This window comes from Mauremys reevesii, linkage group 1 (assembly GCF_016161935.1).
Source record: "Mauremys reevesii isolate NIE-2019 linkage group 1, ASM1616193v1, whole genome shotgun sequence".
NCBI classification, from domain to species: Eukaryota; Metazoa; Chordata; order Testudines; family Geoemydidae; genus Mauremys; species Mauremys reevesii.
Genome location: NC_052623.1, coordinates 172,090,810 through 172,115,402, shown reverse-complemented (window position 1 = coordinate 172,115,402; position 24,593 = coordinate 172,090,810). Strand labels below are relative to the sequence as shown.

General features: G+C 39.9%; 1 long non-coding RNA gene across 2 annotated transcripts in view; it reads right to left on the bottom strand.

The window, feature by feature from the left end:
* The window catches only part of LOC120396415, a 37,465-nt gene extending 18,113 nt beyond the window's left edge, over nucleotides 1–19,352 (bottom strand). The window contains exons 1-3 of one of the 2 annotated variants that reach the window (XR_005593118.1): nucleotides 19,218–19,352; nucleotides 12,371–12,486; nucleotides 10,345–10,438 (exon numbers count right to left, since the gene is read on the bottom strand). This is a non-coding gene — a long non-coding RNA (uncharacterized LOC120396415). Of the gene's footprint in view, nucleotides 1–10,344; nucleotides 10,439–12,370; nucleotides 12,487–19,217 lie in introns of those variants that run through there. The other variant, XR_005593123.1, reaches the window with a different exon arrangement.
* Nucleotides 19,353–24,593: the final 5,241 nt, after the last annotated feature.

Here is a 24,593-nt window from a genome sequence, read left to right as displayed (position 1 = left end):
AATGTTTTGTTTCTTGTTAAGGTCCAGCCTAGACCTGTCAAAAGATTCAGCTGTTCCCTGAATGCTTATATATCTTGTAAGAGTAATGGCTATAGACATGCAGTGTGCAATGTGCATCCATAACGTTTTGCTTTGCAGTGCCATTCAGTGACCTATTAAGCATTGGAATTGTTTACTGTAGCATGACTAGTAACCTTATTCATATATTTTGCTGCATTTTATTGCTAAGACAGCGCACAGTAAAAAAATATAGTTTTTTCTGGATGTAATAATTTTGAATCCCAGATCTATTGTCATCTGCACTGCATCAAGGATAACATGGCAGCTCCACAAACTGATTGTTTTCCTACAGGGATCTTATGTCAGCCTTATGCCTAATTATTCATCCCTAATTGTTTGAGTAATGTGGATGTAAACTTTTTTTTTTTTAAACAGAAATGAAACTGTTTTTAAGGCTTAGGGCCAGATGTTGGCTGGCCCTCCTCAGCAGACATGTGAAACCTGCAAAAAACCCACACAAATTGGGCTGTTTTTTGGCTTAATTGGCTTGTGAGGTGCTTTTTGGCTAGTTTTTGGCTTGTAGCTTGTTGCTTCTTTTTTTTTTTTGATCGGCTCCCGGCAAGCAGGGGCAAGGTGGGGGAGAGAATCAGTGGTGCACAGTGGGCCCACCACAGTCCCAGACTGCACGGCAGAGGGATCTAGTCACATAGAGTGTTGGGGTTCGTAGAGATTGGCTTGTTTTGAAATGGGATTAGTTTGAGTTTATTGGCTTATTGTGAAAGTCAGGGTGCTTATTAACCATGTGAAAGTTGGCAACTGTGCTGCTCAGGTGCTCATGCAGGTTGAGGAGGTAACTTATTGCTAACATGTCACCCTTGTGAAAGTACAAGCTAAAATCCCATCCCTTGCTCTCCCTGAGCATAAAGGCTGCTCCAGGCTAGCATAAGCACTGAGCACCCAATATGGGGAGTTGCTGGTACCAGGACTATGCCTCTATGCTTGCTAGTATAAACTAACTACACACTGCAGACTTTCGACAGTTAATAGAGCTGATATCCCCTTGTAAAGCCCCTTATAATGCTGGGATTCAGCAAGAATTCCTTCAGGAGCTCCCGCTCCTCCTGACTTCCCCTCACAGAGCATAGCTGGTCGCTTAAAGCCACAGTGTGATCCATAATGAGAGAAAGCTCAGCAACCATGGACAGTACAGCAGGAGTTCTATATACTGAGGCCTGCATTTTCCAAGGACTCAAAAATATGCCTGCAAAAGTTGGGAGTCCACCTGTTTATACACACACCTTACCACAACTACCCACAAAAATACACATTTGCCTGAAGAAATGGGCACTTGTGCATGCAGTCACAAATACAGATTTGCAGATGAAACTACAAAATTCTCTGCATCCAAGTGTGCCGGCAAGTTCAGTGGGTACATTTTAGAAGCCCAAATACAGGCACAAATTCAGGTTTGCACATGCAATTTATGAGATTATCTGCATGAAAAACCATGTGTTTGCAAATTCAATTGGGTGCTCTTTAAAGGCCCATTTGAAAGTGTGTCTCTAAATCTATAGCTCCAGGAAGGAAAGAGTTTGCTCTGTTTAGGAATCAGTGGCTGTCCCTGAACACTAAGTTATCCATGTGCCCATGTGTAATTTAGCTATGGCACCATTTTCAGTGATGTCACTTCTGCAAGGTCCAGCAGCACCTTAGAGAGCTACTTACGGGAATGAGGTTGCTGGGTTAGGCATGCAGATTGGCGGATGCAGTAATTCACTCTCGGAAATGATTTCACAGTAAATTGAATCCTTAAGTAACCAAGCTTCCTGCTGCTAAGCCATGTATTTTGGTAACATGTACATATTCAAGAGACAGGTAGGTCAAGCATTGCAACAGCTCTTAGTCAGAATCCTCCATTAAGTAATGGGAGTGCATTGTCATGGAGCTGGGGGTAAGGTTGGATTAACACTGTCCTCCTTACTGTGAGTTACACTAGTGTTGTGTGGAGAGGATTTCATTGTAGGAAGGTTAACAACACTGAATAATAACTTACCTTATGAGCAGTCCTGCTGAGTTCAGTGAAATAACTTGTAAAATAAGATACTACTCAGCATAAATAGGTGTGTCAGAATCTGGTCCTTTGTGGACAGAATATGGTCAGAAGCAAGGAGCTTTCAACCCTTAGGACAAAATTAAGATTTCGTACAGGAGATTTGTTCTGAGGGAAGGGGAAAATGTGTGGTAACTGGTTTGGGACCACTGGAACCATTACAGCTTTTGCAGTTGGGAGCAGGTGTAACCCATGCGCCTAACAGGGAGACATCTCTTTTGAGAGACCCATTGGGGGAAGATAGGAGTGAGCCCTGTCTGTGTCATTGTTGCTAGACAGATTAAGCACTACACAGCTAGAAGCTTCTGGAATTGGGAGTGGTAGTTTTGGGTCTGCTCCAATAGGTTTCCTGTTGCTGGGGTCAGACTCCATGAGGACAAGCGGACAGGGCAGCTGCTTTGCAGAAGGCCAGGTGTCCTGTGTGAGTTGGGAACTCTGAAGCATTTTGCAGCGGGTTAGTGATATTGTTAACCCTCTACACAGGGAACCATGGGCAATGCTAATTATAGCAAGGGTAAATTGGGAGGGAAAAAGAACTTCTGTTGTAATTGTATGCTTTGAATGTTGTTTTGATTTTAGCAAAACTGTTCTAGGTAAATTGTCCCAACTAATCTGAGTCACCAACTTTTATTTAAATGTAGTAGGGTTTTATTTCAATCTATAAACGTAACTGAGTGGTTGGTTAATCAGTTAGCTGACTGGCTAGCAGTTTATTTCAGCAGAGGACGAGTCTGCCTGGATTCCAACTGAAGACTCCTACAAGCAAGGGGTGGGAAGATGTTGTTTTAGACTCAGCAGACTCTCTAGATTTGGTGATCAAAGACTCTAACTGAGACTTAGGTGAACAAAACCTAAACTTTTGGGAACTTTCAGCTTCTCACTGTATTGCTGTGGGAACTGAACTGTTTAGATTTTAATTTGTTTTCTTTATTTATATTTATGTGTAACTGTGAAGGTGATGCTTGTGGATTACAAAATAGCCATGTCATGTTGTAAAAATTAGATTATTTGTTTCTTTATCATAAGATTTTATAAAGTTATTTAATTAAATTCATTTCTTTAGTTGCCTTTGGGACTTGAATGTGGGGAGGTTGACCCTGTGCAATCCTTGCTGAAAATCCTTAGAGACTGAACTCTGGGTCTCCAGCTACACTTCTATGGGAGTTGGGGTTTTTTTTTAGGCACTGGAGAAGGGTAATGAAGTGAACTGTAGCCCACCCAAAGGTTACACAGGCACAATGCAATCCGAGGTGTTGGAGAAGGGTGTCAGCTGGCAGTCCATTTGACGCATCCTTTCCTAGCCTGCAGGCGGAGACAGCACTCTTCTTCCAAAGTCACTAGGCCATGCATAAATGAAGAGAAGGGTTGGTCCATGGCCAGATATGTCCCCTCAAAGCCAGGGAGTGTTGTTGGCAGTGCTAGCCAGCCATTTCCCTTTTCTCCTGGAGCATACATAGCCAAATTACAGCTGCTTCTTCTGGGTGGAGGGTGCATGAGAAGAGAAAGGAGCTCCCTGCAGTCTCTTGCCCACAGGTCTATTTGGCAAGAGCAGTAAGCAGCTATAATTTGGCTCCATTGTTGGGGGCATGTCTCTGCAGCAGGAGATAGGCCGAACAAATCTCACACAGGAAAATTCAGCTTCTTCCCTCCTGCTTATTCATATGTAAAAAAGCAAATCATACAGTAATACTAGTTATTTGCAAAAAATCACAAGAACTATCAGTAATAACCACTATTCCTTCCTTATGCAATGGTCATGCTTAAAAAAACCTTTTTTTTTTTTTTTTAAGTTTCTACCAGTTTAACAGATATTTCCTACAGTTAAAAGGGGGAATATAGTAATAGGAATGGTCACATCTCTCGAACCACTAGAAACTAAGTTCACCCGCTATTTTAGTTCAATATTATCAGCACCGACGGGAAAGTCACATTGCTTCTGAGTTTATGCTAACTACGTAACTGAATGACACACACTATTTTCTAGAGACGCTTACACTATCAGCCTGAAGTCTGACTCTATAAAGGATGTTAATTAGGAAACAGTGTTAGGGCTTTTGTTTCTGGCAGGAAACTGGTTCAGAAGAGCTCTAGTAATTATTTTGATTTAATGAAGGGCTCTCCAGGAGTAAATTTATATACTGCACACTGTAGCCAATAGTCACCCCACCGCATATATGATAGTTAATCTGCCTTACCCACTAACAAAGACCCCTGAGACTCTTGCACATTCAAAATAAGACAGGATGAAGAAAGATCGGAATCACCACATAGGAGTAGATTCGTGGTCCATCTAACCTGTTATCCTTTCTGGAAAATAGCCAGTACCAGATAATTCAGGGAAAGGCATAAAAAAGCCCACAAATCCTTGAATTGAGCAATATTTTGCTATGGGAATTTTAATAGTAACCAATGCTCAGAACCTCACTTTTGCAATTGAAAAAACGGCACATTGAGTACAATTGGGCTTCATTGCACTAGAACATGAGGTTGGTTCATTCTTGACTTAGAAAATGCAGTTTATTCCCTCCATCAAAAGATCTTTACCAAACCCTCCTTCCACCGCAAAAATAAAAATAAATAAAAAATAAAAAATTGAAGCCATTCTGGCTAATCAAAGATGTGATGTAATATGCATTTTAAAACATTCACAATTATGTGGTAGTCAATAATGTCTGGAGAAAATACAGATATTTTAAATCCATTGTTATAACTTTACAAAATAGCACTCGCTTTTTGTACTATCACAAGGGAAAAGAATGTAGATAGATTAAGTCAGAAAAGTGTCCAGGCAAAACAACAAAGGTTTCCACATTTGTTTCCACAATGGCTTCCATATAAAATGTTATTAGATTATAATAAAGAAGATGGTGATTAAGATTTTTAGTGCAATATTGGGGAGTTTGCCACACATCTTAGATTTCTCAAGGATGTTAACAAAGTGCTTGTAGACACAGTATTCCATATGTGAGAATCATAGAATATCAGGGTTGGAAGGGACCTCAGGAAGTCATCTAGTCCAAAGCAGGACCAATCCCCAACTAAATCATCCCACCCAGGGCTTTGTCAAGCCTGACCTTAAAAACCTCCAAGGAAGGAGATTCCACCACCTCCCTAGGTAATGCACTCCAGTGCTTCACCACCCTCCTAGTGAAAAAGTTTTTTCCTAATATCCAACCTAAACCTCCCAAAATAATTAGACCAATTTGCCAGTTTGAGATTTTAGTCCAAAAAAGTTAATTCTCTTTTTGATGGGGAAAGGACTCTAGCTGTAACAGCTTTTCCTGATGCTCTTCCTTCAAAGTTGGTGGCTCAAACTTGTGAATTTTGGGAACTGGAACTGAACACTTATATAGTTTGAGAGTGACCACATAGTTCATTTTAGAGACAACCTTTCTACTGTGCAAGGACCCTGTATACAAAATTGCAGCAAATTCTTACTGTACCATAAAAAGAAATCTATAGTAGAAATGCTGACAGACTACCACTAAGCATACGGAAGATGTTATAAGAGGAGGCACTAGCATAATTAATTATTAAAGCAATGAAAAAGTATTCTGGAAGAAGCCGGGTTTTTTTCCATTCTTATTCTCTGATTCATTGCTGGTCACTCATCACCTTGCTGACATAAACTCTGCTCAAGCAGGGTGGACAGGAGTTCAGAATCTTGATGTAATTCACTGCAAATGTTCTTCAGTGGCACTGTATACAGAGCATCTTTTCTCTTTACATGTCTTTGAATCAAAATGACCTATTTTAGTCTCTCTTGCCTATTCCTATCATGAAGTGGTGAAATAAATGCAGTTAGAGCAGTGAGAATTTTCCATAATGCAGTGGGAAAATGCCCACCTCATCCCTTCTTTGTTCTAATGGCTCTTACATTAGTGTTCAGGCCCTGACTCAGCAGTTCATCTCTACTCAGTAAAGAACTTAAACACATGCATAAGTGGCTTGCTGAAAAGCTGGGCCTAATATAACACGAATTTGGTTCGGAGACAGCACTAGATAAACAAATGGTGACGGCACTCTCTGTAGCTCTTATTACAGCCAAAGCTCCACCCACAGCCTAAACAGATAGTCAGGTTTTTTTTAAAAAAATCTGATGCCAAGATGTAATAGCACTTACTGAATTTCATGTCAGTCTTCATAATATGATCGTCCCTCTCCTTTGGTGTGCTTTGCTTGTATTGAAATCAGCAGATCATTCTCCACGCAGAAGCCATAATTTTGCATAGGACCCAGTATGCCTCAACATCTCAGCTCCCTGGGATTAATCTCTTGCTTCTCCTCTTGGGTGTCCAATAGCACCGTCTGATACCTAGCAGGAGTAGTGTTGCAGGCAGGTGCCAGGCTCTCCTCAGGTGCTGCTGGAACAGCTCCTTAAAACCTGCTCTTCCTGACCTCCACTCAGATTTTTTTCTCCACCTGCTGCTGTCCCTCCTGAGTGGGGAAAGGACTCTAGCTGGGATAGCTTTTCCTGCTGCTCTTCCCTCAAGGTGGTGGCTGAGGATCTGGCAGGGCTCCCTCCGCTGGCAGCTGCTAGTAAAGTGCAGGGAAGCAGCAGTCCTGAATTGGGGTTTTCATGCCCAGTCTCAGGCGGCCACAGATTCTTAGTTTTTCACCAATGGCTGTGATTGGCCAGTAGCATTGATGGGGAGGGAAGGGAGCGTGGCAAAGTGGTATATGGGCACATTACAGCTCTACTGAAACCACAGTCTGGTTTCTGTATAATTCTTTACTGTATAATACATCTTTTAAATAAATATATCCTAATAATTTTTCCATGAGAATCCTGAACTCTGCATTTAGCAGTGGAGTGTTCCCCACTGTATTTAATACCTCCTCATATAAAGTGTTGATGAAGATGTTGCCAAACTGAATGTGGAGGGTTTTGTTTCTTTGTTTTTTGAGTGGAGAGAAATGAAAAAAGACCAGTGCCTCAGTCTCTGTATAATATCCATTTAAGCTAACTAGTATTAATTTAAAAAAATCTTTCTGTTCCATGAGACCACAATACTAATTATTTCGTATTTTGATTTAATATGGTGCCTGCTAAGAATGAATTCACTTTAAAGTGTATATAATGGTCAGGATGAATAACATCTGCCAGCAGTTATCGCACAATAGTATCTGAAATACTGCCCTTCTCCCCCAAATAGGAGATCAATAAAGTAGCTCAGATACTTTTGAGTAGTAACCACTGGCAAATATTTCATGTCTAATGGCAATTACCGTAGCATGCTCTCCAAGCAGGTCCAAGAAAAGGAGAAAAAAGACCCTATAGATGTACTTCTGTTTAGAAATCTGTTGATTACAGGACATCCTGTAATAACAATCTACTTAGGCAGGTTTTTGGGGAGGGATGAAGTTTTGGGAGTTTGACTGGGGTCTGGGTTTTTATTATGGTCTTTTATTAAGGAACCAAGCTGGCAAAATTATGTTTTGGGCTGATTTCTTTTATATGGAGGAAAGTTGTTGGTTTGTAATATGTTTTTTTTTGTTTGTTTGTTTTTCCTCCCTTTGCTTTGTATTTTTAATTGCCTGTGAGAGGTACTTAGAGCTGGAGACAGGCATTGCATCTAAGTTCTACACTGATGTAAATAATATTGAAAAACATGACTTTTTTTATTTTGCTTTCTTTTTCCCGCAAGCCTAGACATGAGTTTTGACTTCCCAGGAATTTTGTGATTTGCTTATTTCTGAGTCAGTCTTTGTGGTTTAGCTGTGGATTCTTTTTCAGATTGTTGCAGCATTAGGTTTAATCTCTTCTGAACGTGGAAATGGTACGTTATTGAAATTAAACCTTGGAAAACATTTGTTAAAGTAATATGAAAGGTCAGACTCACAATAATAAGATAATTCACACCTTGTTGTGTCTGACATCACATATCTGTCTGCATGTGTGCTTATTTGTGTTATCTCTAATCACTTGTAAATTGTCACATTATGGCCCATATATATAGACACAACTCTTTCTGGCTTAGTAGGAGTTATACATAGATATCTGAGAACTGAACTTGGCTCTACTTGTATTCCAGTGTGTAGGCACAATGAGATGGGTTAATCAAAGGATTTTGGTCATATGAGATCTATAGAGTTCCTGGCTGCCATATGTTTTTATTCAGACCATTATTTTAATTTACAGTACCAACCACTAAAAATAATATCCACATGGTTCAAGTGCAAAAAAAAATTTTATTTTCCAGCTAAACTTGGTGAAAAAGTACAGCCCTCTACCCAAGGGGACATTTCAATTTTTTTATGATTGAATATAATGTTAAAGAAATGGAAAAATAAAAGTTTCTGTCTTCCTTACAGATGCTTAGGTTTGAGAAGTTTTCTCCAATTCCAGCATAGATAACAGCAGTGACAGACACACACTTGCTATTTGCATTTTTCCACTTTTTATCGGGGAACTTTTGACTGAGTGACATTTGAGTACGTTACTGTGAAATGGATTCAGATGTTGCAAAAATGCACCAAGTTTTCCAGAACATAAAGCTAAGGGTCTCCAGGGTAGTAAGCTGCTATTTTTGTTACACTAAATAATTTGAAATCAATGTTACACTGGTAATAAATAAAATGAAAGTCAGAAATAGCCTGTTCCCTTTGTTAGAGTTTTAACCCATGCATCATATGAAAAACCTCAAACCACAGTATTTTGAAAGTCTTTTGTAAGTCTGTGTCTTGACTTCACACTGGAAAAATATTGGTGACTGTATAACCATTTACTGTATGGAAGTTTAATCCCATTGAGTTCAGGTGTGAAATCTTGGTCCCACTGAAGTCAGTAGCAAAATTTACATGGACTTCAATGGAGCCAAGATTTCATGTCAAATCAGAAAATATCTGCAGCAACCCATCTTGCAAGGCCATATATTTTCAGGAGGCCAGTTCATTCACCAGAAATATTTGCTGGCCATGAAAGCCCCTAATGAAAATTAATCTGTCAACTCCGTGACCAAAAGGTATGGAGCTGAGTGAAAAGTGGAGAGGTGTGTCTTCAAAAAATGCCAGATTTCCACTCTCTTTAAACACCCAGACCTGAATCTGCAAAGCTGATGTGTTTTACTGCAGTAAGAGCTTTGGTGTAGGTTGCAGGTTATGGGGAATGGTCAGGGATCAATGACTGATTATTCAATATTCTGAGTCCCTGCCAGCCACACACCGGGTCAAATTAAAACCAAAAATTGGGAGAGTTTGGAATAGAAAGGAGGATCTCTGCCTCCCTTCAGTCTAACCTTTTTGGGTTTTGTTCTCTGTTTTAGCCTGCACAATAAGTAGCCTATTCACTTCAGTTGGCTGTTTTAAGGTCAGCCCAAAGACATTTGTCTCTCTCTATCTGTGTTGGGGTGAGGGGGTGGGGAGAGAGATGTGGATAGTTGCAATAAGCAACATTTTCTGGCTGAACTCAGCAATCAGCCTTTTAGAAGAACACAATATCAAGAAATCAGTCATGGCCCTTTTAAACATTTTCTCCAACTGACCGACATCCATGTAGCTTTGAAAGTCCTGTTCTCACACTAGGAGCGATGCTGTATATGCCCCGTGCATGATAACTGGAATCCCTTGACATCAGGACTGGTTCAACCAAATCTGAAGTGCCCAAAGCAGTTTGAATGAGGCTGTCAAGGCTGATTCCCCACTCTGGGTCTTCGAGTGCAGAAAATGGGGATCCACAAAGATTCTAAAAATTAATACTGGCCACTCCAGGCTTGTATTAAACTCCCAAGGTTACAGCTTTTTTCTGACCTTGGATGGGTAGATGCTGCCACCACCCAAGTGCAAAAAAACCCTTTTGGAACCCAGGCAGGCGCATCTGGGAATTCCTTCCTGTGGGGTAACTTCAAGCCCCTTCACCCCACCTTCCGGGGAAGAGCAGAGAAAGAAAATAAAAGAAATCGGCTGTTGCCACCAGCTAATTAAACAACTTGTACATAAACCTTTTAGGACACAAAAACCCAATCCTGTTCTTTAAAAAGGTAAATTGTATTAAAAACAAACAAACAAACAAACAAAAAAAGGAAAATACATCTGGAAACTAGGCTATTGCTAGATTTAAAAAGAGCAAATACAATAATTAAGCATCAAGGATAGTTTCTTGAGGTCCAGCTTAAAGGTTACAAACAAAACAAAAGCACCTGTGGTTAGCACAGAGGAGTCCACAAGCCATAAAGAAACAAAAGAGATAAACCTAATTGTATCTTCCTAGACATTTCCTGATCTACTTATATATCTGGAGTTTCAAATGAGTAGTTTCTAGGTATGATCTGATGATTTTCATACCTGGCGCAAACTTTTACAGCATAGTTCCAGCCCTGTCTCTTCGCTCTGGAGAACAACGACAGACAGACAAAGGGAAGTTTTTTCCCAATTTTAAAAAGTTCTAGGCTTCCCATTGTCTCTTTTGGTCAGGTGCACACTCCCTTCATTTTACCTGGGGACTTTTTAACCCTTTACAGTAAAGCAAGTAGAGAACAGCTACTAACAGGGGTTTTATAGCTAACTGGCTGGCTGGGTGTCCATAAAAGGGAGCTACCTCCCCCCTCTTCATTTATCGCAGAGACGCTTTAATGATAAATCTCATCAGTCTTCTCCCAACTACCACTTGCCCCAAATTCTTATTCCACGCCCGCCCAGGAACAAACACTGATGTGGGATTAGGGGGGATAGTGATGGAGACCCACTAGTGGAATGGATAAGGAGCCCAACAAGGTAGTAGGGGTGTGAGTAGGTTGGTGTAGAGCAACTATGGATGGAAGTTTCCTTGTAATCAGGAGGTGGGGGGAACCTGCTGTGTACCCCAGCTCGTGCGGTGATAGAGGGAGACATTTTGATTGCACAGGAGGCTCAGATTATTGCCACCAGAGCTTTAATGGCACAAAGCAGTTTGTTCTTCACTCCAAGTGGTGCAGCAGCATGCTGCCCGTAGAGCATTGCTACATGTCCCTATTCAGGTGCAGGCCTCCCCCCCATATAGCTGCAGGTTTTGGAGCATTGCCTGAATTGGCCCTGCCAACATCACTTCCCCACCCCACCCCAACACACACACACACCTACTTCACCCTTCTACTCTCTTGGTTGAGTAGATATGGTGCAATCATCTTGGTCCCAATCTCTTCCCAGCTCCCAGTCACTTTTCCCAGCCATTTGCAGTATCTTCCCCCCCGACTACAGGTACCAGTCCCAGTCTCCTTGCTCAGCCAGTTGCAATATCCCCTACCCTCAGCTCCCAATCTTCCCCCAGGCTCATTGTCCCACTCTGCTCTCTCTGCCCTCCCACCCACAATGTCTGGCTTCTCCCCGCTCTGCATTTCAGTCAGGCAGCTTCCCCTTCCTGTTCCCCCTTGCTGCCTGGGTGCCAGCAAAGGGAGCACTGAGAGCACAGGAGAGACAGTCTTCCTACTCTCAGTTCTTGTGCCAAGTACCACCGCAGCTCACAGCAGCAACTGCACGAAGAGTCCTGCTCAGCCCTGGGCTGGAGCATGCTCAGTGCAGATGGAATCTTCAGAGAATTTAGTTGCCAAATGCTAAGAAGTCTCTGCTGAGCATGTGTGTATTGAGATTTTCCAGACACTTATAACTGAACTAAATTTGGGCTGATTTTTACAGAGATGGTTCATCCTTCATATCCTTCTGCCAAATTTCAAATCTCTGCTCCAAAGCAAGGAGGCAATAGCACTTCTCAGTGAAGCAGTCATAATATTCATTTCTTAACATGGGCAAATCAACATATTTTCCCCTAAACTTGTTCTCGGAAAAGGCAGAACTATTTTTGCTGAAACTTTCCAATAAAATTACGTTTGAGGCAGGCATCTGGCAGGGAAAATTTCAGGCCAAACTGTTAAAGTTTGGCAAAGTTCTGACATTGAAAATAGGCCCCACATTATAATGAGATGTGTTAACTATAGTGACACTACTAACTCTACAGCCGCGGAGGTCCTTGACAGTGGAACCAGTGGAAATTCATTGACCATTTCCACCCTGCAGGCCAGGATAAAGGAGCCACAGGGCTGCTTTAGCCCAAAGCTTCAGTAATGGTAGCCAGTTAATGTCACTGCCACCACCTTGAGCAGGGTAGTTTCTTACATCTGGCCCCCATGTAGATCCCCAGTACATAGCTTGGTTATTCTGGCTATGTGCTAGGACTAAGATTTGGCTACCTGTGTTCAATGAGTGTTCATTTAAAATAAAATTAAAACATTTAAATTCTTCTGTTTAATGCCAAACTGTATCTCCCAGCTAAAGGGAGAATGGGATTACCTTGGAAGCTGAGCACCTTCATTTCCAACAAAATCTCTGCTGTGTCTCACCACTTTGGAAGGCTTTCTTGTTGACAGAATGGGTTGGGTTTTTTCCTTTTTCCACTCTATCTCCATCTACATGCAGTTGTGGAAATAGATTTAAACATACAGATGGCATTTTGGATGGAATCTGGAGAATGTAAAAGCATAAGAAGTGACATAGAAAAATCTTTGAGGGATTGGGGGATGGACAGGGGGATTCCCAGAGGGGAATGACAGGACTGCCTAATGTTTGATGTAAAATAAGCTATAGTTCTTTCTTAGGGTGGCAATAGGCACTAATGCCTCCTGTTTCTCATCTGCTATGCATTTTGTCAGTAGGGATGATGGTTACTGGCAGTAGAGGTGTGCATGAGATGTATGCGTCCATATACAGGAATGATTTTATAAACAAACAAACAAAAGCCCTGTGTAATTCTGTAATAATCATACCAAGTTACTATGATTTACATTCTCTATGGACTCAGACTTTTTTTCCTTTAAAGATGCTGTGGGTTCAGTCAATCATTAAGTTTAGAGTATCATTTTTTTCATAGGATCGAAACAATGACAGATATGGACCAGAACTGATAGCTATAGTACCCCTAATACTTCTCTTACATCCCTATCAAGAGTGCTGTTTAGTAAAGCAGTATTTCCAGGAATGATGCCACAACGTCAGCTGATTCCATGACAACTTCATTCTCAGAAGTACCATATTTGGAAGGCAAAACTGTCAACAGTAGATCACTTAGTTTTCTGTTTCCCCATTCAAATGAACGTTGTGCTCTGTTGGGGAACTCCGGTTAGAGGAAGCCTTGTGCTTCAGAATACAAGGTGGATGCCAACTGAGGATAGGAAGGAATGCACCTGTTATATCTTTCCACAGACAAAGAACAAACATGTCTTTTGAGTCTGAATGATTTAGATAAAAGGAAGGAAGACCAAATATAAAATCTCTGTGAGAATGACACTCTATGTAATGGAAGCCATTATGAATTAAGTCACAGGGATTGCTTCTCCAGACAGGCTAAAATAATAAATTGACACGTAAAGGTACAGTACAATAAAAAAAATCTCCAAATGCACAATCAATTCCCCCACCATCAACCCTACTGCCATGGTTTGTACAATTAAGTAAATTAGGGGAAGTTAATAATTTCCTCTAAAATAAAGCATTCATCATTGTCGGTGCTGGGAACATGACTCCAAACTAGAAGGGTCTTTGATCGATATCAATACAGTTCTTATTTTCCTATCTGTAATAAACTACAGAGTCAAATGCCTAGTGAATGGACTTTAATATTGTTAATTAGCCTTAAACAATAACAGTTGCCAATTTCAATAAGAACTCAGTTCTAACAGACAGGATGTCAGTATAAGGCAAATCCCTGGATCTGGCTGCTAAAGTCTCCCCTGGACACACAGACTGAATCTAACACACTCTCTCTTTGATTAAAACTATTATAGACGCGGTGTTCTTCATATTCTTTCAAGAAGTTGTCAAAGCACCATATGGAAAAAGCCTAAACCAAATAGAAACTTTCTTTCCATCATTCATGTATATCACCAGGAGTCCAAAATTGCTTTAGCTCTTTCCGTACAAAGGTGGCTTTGATTACTTTGTATTTTCAAGGTTTTAGTTGCAGCCAGCTTTGATAATTTAACTAATATATAACACAAGAGGACAATCAGATCAAATAGGAAGATCCACATTAAGGTGACCTAATCTCCCCTCCTAGATTTCCCCCTGTGACACACGGCCAGAAAGGGTTAAGCATCCTGCAGGCTAGTTGTGTCTGTGTTTTTGTGTGTTTACGTATATATTGTTAGGGGTTAACAATGTAATCAAACCTTGTCTATGCTGTATTCCATTAATTCAGAGATAAAAGGAGATCTTAACATTTAAATCAACTGTAAACACAGTGATATTGCTGTATTCATCTCTCTTTGAAATGTATAGTAAATCACTTGCAAATGGTGGAAAACAGGCAATTACCTTACGTTATCCCTGTAGCTAATTACTGGAGATGCTTAGGAAATAGGTCTACTTCAAAGTCTCCATGATTGCTTATTGTTCACCTAAGAACTTCAAACTGTCAAGAGAAGGTGTGGAACTGTATAAAACCCTTGGGTCCTGATCTTTTTTATCTCAGATCTGCCTGATGCTTTATGCAGGGGAAGCTTGAGTTATAAGACTGAGATCTCCAGTCCTGCCTGGATCACCCTGAATATGAACATTGGACTATAACCTCTGGACTAATTCTGAAAAAACTCTTTGCAACTACAAAGCTCACCATAACTACTATGCATCTGATCTCAAAACTGTACTCAGGTCTGTATGATTACTGATCTTTTAACCAATACTCACTCTCTCTTCTTTTAAAATAAATTTTAGTTTAGTTAATAAGAATTGGCTGTAAACATATATTTGGGTAAGATCTGAAATATTCATTAACCTGGGAGGTAATGTGTCTGATTCTTTGGGATTGGTAGAACTTTCTTATATGATGAATATGATTTTCAGTAATCCTCATCATATTTGAGTTGGTTGTCTGGGTGGAGGCCTGAGGCTGGGTTGCTTTAAGGGAACCATCTTGTTGGCTTCTAGGTAACCAGTACGGTATTATAGAAGCTGTTTTGTGCTGTCTTGGTAAATCTAAGTATTGGGATAACCACCAGCTTTGGGGATTGCCTGCCCCATTCTTTGCAGTTTAACCTAATTGAATAACCCTAGTGCGGCTCCCTTGGGATCCTGGTCACACATCCAGTAGTGAATTCAGGAACGTGCAACGTTTGGCCTATGTGCCATGTAACAGCTGAATCACAGCAACAACAAAAAATAAAGTTTCCAGCAGGTTGTCTTGAGTCTATTATATCACATGCTATGCAGATCTGTTTCAAGGGTTCCCTCTTCCATTTCTAATTCATCAAAGAATGTTGGAAACTTGACAAAGATCTCAAACTGGAATTGCAGATACTGTATCCCTGAACAAAGTCCTTTGGCATTAGATGAAAACACATGCAGTATATTTTATTGTCTTCCCAAAGCTTCTAAATACAAAAGTTTGTCTTTAATTAGACATATTTTCTTTCTACCATAAAATTAATTTAATTAGAAATACATTCTAAAAAAACTGTGAAAGGTTTATGACTTCTGGATTGCAATATTCATAATGTATATGTTATATGAAATGAAAGTCAGTGATCTGTGATGTTCTCATATGAATTTGGTTTTTAACCAAAGGAGAAACCCTTTCCCCTCCACCTTGGGAGTGAGAGATGGGCAAGATGCCTTTTTCACCACATTCAGTAGAAAGAAATAGGTGCCATTTCCTTCCTCCTCCAGGGGAAAGTGGCTTGATATACCTACCTTTCTATTTTGTTAGACACTCAGAAGATTTGGTCTGAACATCGAAAGGAAAATACATTTTTAGTTTACCAGTAAGACACAAATTTAGATGTAGAATGTGCCAGGTCTGGAGCTTAGGTGCATGTCACAGAGCTGACATATCTACTGTTAACAGGAATAGTTTTTAAATTTCTTGAGTTGAAGACCCTTAAATATCTATCCAAAAGCAGTGGCTCCTTCAAACAGAATTTCTCTCTATTCCTCCCTGCTTCAGCCGTCTCTGTTCTTTTCTTTCCCAAATTCTCCCAAACTTCCACTACTTCCCCCCCTTCCATCGTCCTTTCCCAACTCCACTTGAACCCCCAGTTCTCCTTTGCTTCTCCTCTCTTGAGCCCCCGTCTGAGTCCCTTGCTTTCTTTTTATGTCAGCACACAAGTACTAGTCTCCCCTCCCCCACTTTTTTTTGCCTCAGATCCCAGTTTTTAGCTCCTAGACCTTGGCTGCCCTTTCCTCATCTTTCTCCACCTTCCTGTTCTGGGGCTTCTTTCATCAGCATGAGCCCTGACCTACAGGTCTGAGCAGGGACAAAATCCATATTCAGTAATTTAGGATTGGGCCTCAGACCTCAGTTCTGCAAACTCCTGAGGTGAGCTGGAAGAATGAAGGTAAAGAGTGGAGCTGAGAACAGGACAGCTTCTAGTACTGGAACAGAGCTGGGAAACTCTCCTCCTGAACATAGGGAAACACCAGAGGCCATTGCAAGAGCCTGTACCACAAAGAAGAGAATTCCAGGAGCAGAAAGCCAGTGAATCTTACAGTTCCCAGAGCTTCTGCAGCCCCAGTTTGAGAATCCTGATCTACACTAGTGCTATTATATTTCCTATCTGCCCCTCTGAAGATAAGCATCTAGGTATGTTTCAAAAGTGGACACGCCTCTCCCTGCCCAAAAGGGGCGGCTCTAGACATTTCGCCGCCCCAAGCACGGTGACATGCCACGGGGGGTGCTCTGCCGGTCGCCGGTCCCGCGGCTCCGGTGGACCTCCTGCAGGCGTGCCTGCAGAGGGTCCACTGGTCCTGCGGCTTTGGTGGAGCCGCAGGACCAGCAGACCCTCCGCAGGCACGCCTGCGGGAGGTCCACCGGAGCCGTGGGACCAGCGGACCCTCTGCAGGCACGCCGCCGAAGGCGGCCTGCCTGCTGCCCTCCCAGCAACCGGCAGAGCGCCCCCCCATGGCATGCCGCCCCAAGCACGCGCTTGGCATGCTGGGGCCTGGAGCCACCCCTGCTGCCCAGTTCAGTTGCTGTGGTACTTGCTAATGATTCCGAAGGAAGAAAAACATGGAGAAAATGGCATTGGTGGGACTTTAAAATGTAACATAATGATCTCATTAAAATCATTTTCATCCTATTGTTAGCTCAGAGAGTAGTGCATTATTTTGAATAGATTAGACATTTCTAATAGAGCAAAGAAAACCAAATCTGCACAATAAAATGAGAAGTATTGGTTTAATCTAAAGGGTAATACAAATGGAATCGTTATATGATGGAAAATGGCAGAACAGGAGTTCGAAATTATAGAGTGCTTTAAATAAATCCAAATTGTGCCTGCTTAAAAACAGCCATTTTAGCAAACTGTAATGTTAATAGTTGTATTTTCCAAATAATTAAAAATAAGTAAACTGACTTTATTCCAACATACATCAAAGTTAAAAGAAATACCCTGGAGTGCTTTGCTTTTGCATTCCAGACATTAATTCTGTTCTGTTATTTAGCATTTGAAATTGTTTCCATGGATGTTTATTAAACATGAATACAAAAGAGCTAGTGCAAACCATGCATTTCGCTGGTGGGTAAAAGGTGACATAGTATAATCTTTTAATTGTTTTTGATATGGAGCATCAGACTGCAGGCTGAATACCATTTTAACTACTTAGATATGATAGTAATTAGTTGGGGCCCAATTCTACATGGGACTTGCATTAAAGTCAGCGAGAACTGTGTGTTTGGAAAACCTGCAAGTCTGGGCCTTAGGAACCATGTTCGAAAAAGAGCATGGCCGCTTTTGCACCATATCAACTAAGTCACCCAACTCTTAAAAATATTTGCCTCCCTCTCCCCCGCCCCCAATGAACCCAATATTGCATGAGTTTCTCCTAATTTTGGTTTTCTTTACAAAAGGTCCCCAAAGTACCATGTAGCCTCTGGTCATAAGGGTCATTGTAGTGGTGATTAAATTAATCCATTCGCTATAGTTTTGTTCCTTTAAGATGTAACTGTAAGAAATAAAGAGTTGGAGTAAAAAACATTCCAGAGAATTCCCACCCTGTGCAAGACACTGAGATGCATTCTTACCACCTGCAAGATATTCGTAGCAAGTTGTGAAAAGAATGGATAGAATTAACATCCATTGCTAAGACAATGCAACTGCTGTAAAATAACTTTTGGCTCACACATAAGCCTCATTTATCATCTATTTTTATTATTTTCAAACTCCAGCAAAATAAAAAAAGACCTCTGCCTAATTGTTACCAGACTGTGCGATTCAAACACTATTTGTATTGCATTCAAAGAGGAAAAAAAATGAACTCCAGTGCTTTCAACGTATACAGCTTGGTTTCTAAAATTAAACTCGGTTCCTTTTTACAGCTCATACTTTAGAGAATTCAGATAAATTAAATGCCATTTGAAAATAGCCAGAATCTATAGCATCACTTTCTCATACTTTTTTCACTTCACATCAGCTCGGTGCGGCTGCTTCACTGTGTAAATATTTACCTTTAAAAAAAACCTCTTTCTTTGCTTATTATTTTGCTCGCACATGCAGAATAGATACTGACATAGCCTAGCAGAGAAACAATTACATCCTCAGCTAAAGCTGATATAGTGGGCCAACACTTTCTCTTTTATACCAGTGTAGAACCACAACCATAGTGTTCCTACACTTTGATGTACACCCGCATAACTGAGATTTTGTAACAGCTACACAAAACACTACATTTGAAAACTTGGGTACATATTAAAACTTTATTTGGAAAAACAGACACCTAGATTGACAATCCACAATGAGATTGTGTCCACTTACCCTAGCCGTGAAGTTGGCCCTTGGTGTTTGATTTACCTATTAGGTGCTGAGTGGAGATCACCCTGTGATTGAAATCCTCTGTTTCTCTACAGGACAGGTGGAGTGCAAGGGTGAAAGCTTCCCCACACAGTCCAACTAATGTGCCTCATCTCTTGATTTTTCTCCAATGTAGAAAGACTGGTCATGTTCTACCCTACAATCCTGACACAGACAACAAGGGTGCCAGTTGCTCACCTGTCTCTTAGCACTCAGACTGAGACCAATACTTCACAGATTGTGAACTCTTCTGGGCAGGGACCATGTCCTTCTCTTCATTTCGTAAGGCGCAGCACATTTTTGGGCACTATAAACACAATAAAATGACAGCGGCCACAAAGCCAGTAAATATTTCTCACCTGGGTCAGATCTGAACAAGCTACCTAGAGGTGAAAGTCTCTCTATACCATTGCCCTGAGAAACCTAGTCCATTTTGAAGATATTTTAAGTGAAATAAAACTGAAGGTTCTCGAGTTGGATTCCCAGTTACCAAAGGTGAGTGTAATATTACAGTGGGTGACTTTTTCTCTGCATAACTATAGTTCCAGGTTCCACATAAGCATCCATTCTAAAACATCCTTTGTGACACCTAAATGGAAAAGAATGACCAGCTCCTATGACTACGTGAACAAGCTGTACTCTGGCTTTTATACTTTCCCACAAATTTCACCAGAAAAATCAGGAGATGCAGAAACACGTACATGGGCCACATGCGTTCTGCTTACATTGCCTTAGCTACTCTAGTTTATATCACATGGGCCCGCCACCTGACCTTGACCCGACCCCAACCTTAATATTTGCAAGCCAGAGGAAACAGTTACGTAACAATTTATCTCAGACAGAAACACTTACAAGCTGACCCATTACACTGAAGCATTGCAGAGAAACTGCAAATAAGTGTTGCAATTTTATTCTGTCCACATGCCTACACTGTGCTATTTTAGTCTTACTAAAATATTTCATTTCCTTTCTACAGCCATCTGTAAAATTCAATTTTGATCTTTTTTGTTATTTGCTTATTCTAATGTCCGTGGCCCATTGATTAGTTGCATAGTGCAGTACTTTGCAGTTACATTAACACTCAGTCTAAAAATAAACATAGACTGCTTACCAGCTTTTCCTGAGTCATAACCCAAAGATATTGCTGCCATTCTCATACAACAGTAGGTAAATTTACCACAAGAAAGAGAGAAAACGTTTCTATATTCCACTTTTTTTAATCATTGTGGAGTAAACAAATATTGTATCTGTTATACAGAATGAACTTCCATAGAAATATGTAATCAGTGGGCTAAATATAGTCATGAAAAGGATTAATTAGACAACTAAATATTGTTGCTTGAAAAACAAAGTGGAATTAGATTTACAATAGTAAGAATTTTCAAAACTCTAATCTGATTTCTAGAAAAATCTGCAGTGATTATTTCTCAGAAAAATCCTTCAAGTCAGCAGTGGTTGAGACAGTTCTTTTAAAGACACTCTCTTTTCCTCCCTCTCTTTTCCTGCTGCAGAATGATACCCTCCATTTTATATGCTCCTTGGATGTTTTTGCATGCAAAAAGTGGTCTTTTGTGTGTGCTGTTTTCCAATAATTTAGGGTTAGAGGGGAAAGTCAATCCTGTAATTAAACTAAAACAGATTTGTCCATCTCTGTCATGAGGGAAATATTTGCAGTACTGGCACAAGAGAGAGAAGAGATACCATGGATTTCAACAGCAATTTTATTCACTAGTTATGTAATATTAAAATGCTCATCTCCTTCTGCTTTACTTCCTGGCCAAGAAGAACTCCTAACAATGAGACAAATTCAGGGCCTGAGACCATGCTCATTGACATCAATAGGCTCTGGATTGGGCCATCAGTTTCATAATATACATCACAGGATGACCAAGTTTGTTTAAAGTTGTTTAACAGAAACAATGCTAGTTATTTTCTGGATTTTGAAACAGCAAGAAATGTTCCTCTTTATTTAAAAATGGACTTAATGCACCATTGAAACAAATTAACACTGTCAATCTAGTTCTCAATATATGTCAGTAAAATTGCTGATTAAGCAATATAAAATATTTCCCACAAATATTTGTTCCAATTTACATTTATATTTGCTTCAATTATACATCTGCACCCATTTGGTGTTTACTTATGAGAATTCAGATAATCCAGTTTTACTGTCATGAATGTTTGTGCAAAATAAGTTTAACTGTCCCATACATATGTATTCATGAAAATAAAATATTACATTTATCCACACCTGTACTCTCTCCAAAAATGCTAGTACATTATTCCAGTCAAGGAAAAGAAATTCTGTATGACTTACCTGACCAATCACAACAAATCAATACAGCTCATATGGTGAATATTTTATGCCTACAGAGAAATGTTAACCCTCAAGCTACAGAGTTTGAAAAAGTAAATTACATTGAATAATGAACAAATCTGAGGAAATCACAGTCCACACACAGATTGAGTAGAAAGAGATGCCAGATTTGTAGGAAAAGTTTTTTATTACAAATTGATCAGCACTAATGAATAGTTTCACCATAGCATCATTGTAAGTGAATGTCACTATATAAGAACAAAGACATAGCCTTAAAAAGAAAGATTAATTGATATAATTAAGGCCCTAATCCTGCAGTGTTGAGGACTTCCTGAAAGGTTATGACCATGCTCAGCTCTCATTGACTCCACGCCCTTAACATTAATGCCTCTGATTCATTAAAGCAGGGGTAGTCAAATATTTTTTGTCAAGGTCCAAATTTCTTGGTCAAGCTGTAGCCAAGATCCAAACTCTAGAGAAAATAATAATAAAAAAAGAACAATAATGATGATATTAAGTAAATAAAAATATTTTGGGGTCCATTCAAATGTGTCTGGCAGTCCAGATTTGGCCCACGGTCCACCTATTGACTACCCCTGCATTAAAGCATTGAAGTACATGCTTAACTTTAAAAACAAATATATGATTGGTCCCGCTGAAGTCAATAAGATTATGCATATGACTAACGTTAAGCACATGCTTAAGTGTTTTGCTGGGTCATGGCCTATTTGAGCATCCTACTAAAATGAAGCAGAAGTAATGCAATGATTTTTACTTATGAAAAATCAAAAATATTTTGGCTAGAAATACTGGAAGAATAATTCCTTTATCAGAAGCATTTGTTTTGGCAATATTTTTGAAATATTCTTTAGCAGATGTGATATGTGGAAATGTCTGAATTACAGTATTTTAGACAGCGGGTTTGAAATGAAAAGCACGATGCAGTTTAAATTCATGCTGCAGACTGAAGCTACTTCAATATGTGGCATGCAGGATTTATCATACGTTGAGTTTTTTCCGTTCTTTGATATCATCGGGAAATCAGGAACACAAATGCACCACTCAGTTCAACATTTCAAAATACGGCAATTTATATTGCACTGGTATTCCTGAAATACCTCTTTATGCTGGGTAGAGAGGCTGCAGCAATGGTTGTGAGCTGCAGCAGAATTCCGCTTGGGCAGGAACTGAGGAAAGCATCTGCAGCGGTTAAGGTGTCTCAAAAGTTTGGCACCCAAAAACGGAAGCACTAATAATCATGTCAGTTCTGAAAATTGTAACCCCAAAGTCTTATTTATCCACATTTCATGCAAATTCTCTACCACTGCACTGGCCAAATTCCAGTGGGCACATGGGTAAAGGATTCAGGCATCAGACCCCTGTCTAGGGTAGCTCAGTTTCCAATCTCAGTTGGACTTTGATCTCTCTGCTGAAACTGTGAATTAGGGAGCCAATTTGCATCAACTGCTAAATTTTATGCACAGTTGTACTGAGAACAGCTAATAAGAACAGATACAACTTTAGATAATGTTTTCACCCCTCAGCCAGAAGGCCGAGAAGCTACATATGCAATCAAATAGCAATTTGGGCACTCATAATAACTTTAGATCACTACCAATATGGCCTCTACTTGAACCTCTAATGTAGAAGTAAAAGGGTGAATGGAATTAAACTTCTTTTATGAAGATCCTAGTGGGGAATTCTTAGCTGGTAGTTAGAGCACAGGATTAGAAGTAAGGTGATGTGGGTTCTATTGCCAGTTCATCTGTGGATTTTGCTGTGTTACCTTAGGCAAGTCTCTTCACATATTGTGTTTCAGCTTCTCCATCTTGTGAGGGGATAATATCCACCTCACACAGGTGGGCATTAATAACAGTAATATTCTACCAAACAGCCATTTCAATCAATCTGTGGTTAACATTCCTGTATTAGTCTTACTAGAGATTGGTATGTATGGCCATTTGCTAGGATTCTTCAGTTACTGTATAATAATTTAAAGCCTTTTCACCTCGTGACCTGTCAGTGCTACAGTTTACAAGTATTGTATACTAAAAACTTGATCCTATCTTTGAGTCATGACTTGGGCAGAACTTCCATAGATCTCAATGGTTCTTTTTTTTGGATAAATTAAGAATTGGGTCCACTATATATGGTGTGTTTGTATATATATTATACAAAGTACGGTAAGTGTGAAAAAGGAAGGCCTAAAGTAGCATAAACTAGCAAGCTTTCTACCAATTACAAATATGCTTATATTAATATATACAAAAAAAGAAGAGAAAATGTGCTTGCTCTCCTAGCACAGACATTGTGTGCAAAGTCTGCAGAAGAAACAAATTAAGATGACTGACTTGAAATAAAATACTGTAAAGGATGTCTGTGTAAAATCAGGGGACCCACTGATATTAAGATTTTATAAACTATTGCTCTTTAATTAAGCATCAACATTTACAATCATATGTTGCACGTGTGAATTATACTTATGAATGGTTTAAAATGCACATTTTGTAATGTATTAGGTTTGACTTATATATTCCGAAGAAACCTAGAAAGACTTCCAAGTTGAGCCAACCTGGCACCGTACAGCAATAATATGCATGTGCATTTTGTGACCATTTGCTTGCAAAATTATTTCTTGTAACCATAAAAAAATGCTTATTTGGAAAGAAGTACCTTTTACATAAAAAAATAGAACATGCATTCCATCCTTCTGTCTTGGTAATAGCTGCAGCATATGTTCGTGATCAAAAGTGAAGCATGCATGCCAACTTTTTTTCCATCCATTAAAAACACTCCTTCCTCCCCACCCCCCATCTCACCTTTGCAGAGGGGAGCAGTAAGTTCAGATAAACACTTCGTTGGTATTTTAGTAACATGAAGAATGGCTTTGCCTTTTGAACTCTACACCATCCTACTTTCAATAAAAGTTAGACTTTCAGTCAAAGTAAATATTAAAAAAAAAAAGAGTGCCACGCCTGCTTGACTTAAAAATTCTTTGTCTCCTTTAAAAAAAAATGAAAAAGGAGGAGATTTAGGTCTGTATGATATGTTTTCACTTTTTTCAGTGCTGAATTCAATTAATTTGTTTGCAGTCCAGGCATAGGACATGATTCTGTCCTCGCACATTTTACAGCCCTAAATCTCCAAAGACTAGGGTGACCAGATAGCAAGTGTAAAAAAATGGGGATGGGGGTGGTGGGGGGGAATAGGTGCCTATACAAGAAAAAGCCCCCAAAATCAGGACTGTACCTATAAAATTGGGACATCTGGTCACCCTATCAATGACAGAGTTGCTCTTGATTTACTCTGGTGTAAAATCAGATCATAAGCCCACAGTCAAAGTCTTGATCCAAAGCCCAGAAGAGTCAATGTTAAGATGCTTATTAATGTCACTGGTGTTTGGATCAGGCCCTTAATT